Below are 750 nucleotides of genomic sequence, written 5' to 3'. Positions count from 1 at the left end.
CTGCAGCTTCCTCAGGAACTGTGGGCCAGGCCAGCACATCCACGGTGCTCAAAACACAGGTACCCCAGAACCTGTTCCCCAACTGGGAGCTGGACTGCTCCAGTCCCAGCTGCATGCCCAGGTGGTGCAGTCTCACTTTAAAGAAGCTAGTGATCTCCAAGAAGCTGGCCAAGGACTTCAACTCCGTGGTGATTTCTATGAAGATGCAGGACTCCAAGGGCATCCTGTGTTCCCAAGAGATTGTGCTGCCCCACAGTGGAGCTGTGCAGACCGATCTGGCGCTGACCTTCTCCCTGCAGTAAAACCACTTCCTCAAGGGAGAAGGCAAAAAGCTCCAGATCATGCTGGAGCAGAGGAAGCGCTATAAGAACAGGACCGTCCTGGGCTACAAGACACTGGCCACGGGGGCCATCCCCATGGCTGACGTCATGCAGCAAAACCCCAAGTGTGGCCAGATGCTGGGCGTCTGCAGCAGAGTCAAGGAGTCCTCCACCAAGGTGGCCAAGATCTGGATCTCGTCCCTGCACATTCAGTCTATTATTGAGGAGGACAGTGCCATGCAGACCAGATCCAAGGCCAAGTCCACAGGAAACAACACTGAGAGCAGGATAAGAGCTCCTTTTCTGAGCTATAGGCCAGCTACAGTGGAAAGCACAGACAGGACCTGCACAAGCATGACTTGGAGAAGGGGAAGCCAAAGAAGCAGCGGCGATCAATACAAGGAATCTTGAAGCAGAAAGTCCTGGCGCT

General features: G+C 54.7%; 1 pseudogene; it reads left to right on the top strand.

Annotated features, from left to right (window-relative positions):
- The first annotated feature begins 59 nt into the window (after positions 1-59).
- LOC102254310 overlaps positions 60-750 on the top strand; it is a 3,679-nt pseudogene continuing 2,988 nt past the window's right edge.

Source organism: Myotis brandtii, unplaced genomic scaffold (genome assembly GCF_000412655.1).
Source record: "Myotis brandtii unplaced genomic scaffold, ASM41265v1 scaffold3839, whole genome shotgun sequence".
In the NCBI taxonomy this organism is placed as follows: domain Eukaryota; kingdom Metazoa; phylum Chordata; class Mammalia; order Chiroptera; family Vespertilionidae; genus Myotis; species Myotis brandtii.
Note: the sequence above shows the minus strand (reverse complement) of the source record. Positions and strands in the feature narration are given on the sequence as shown.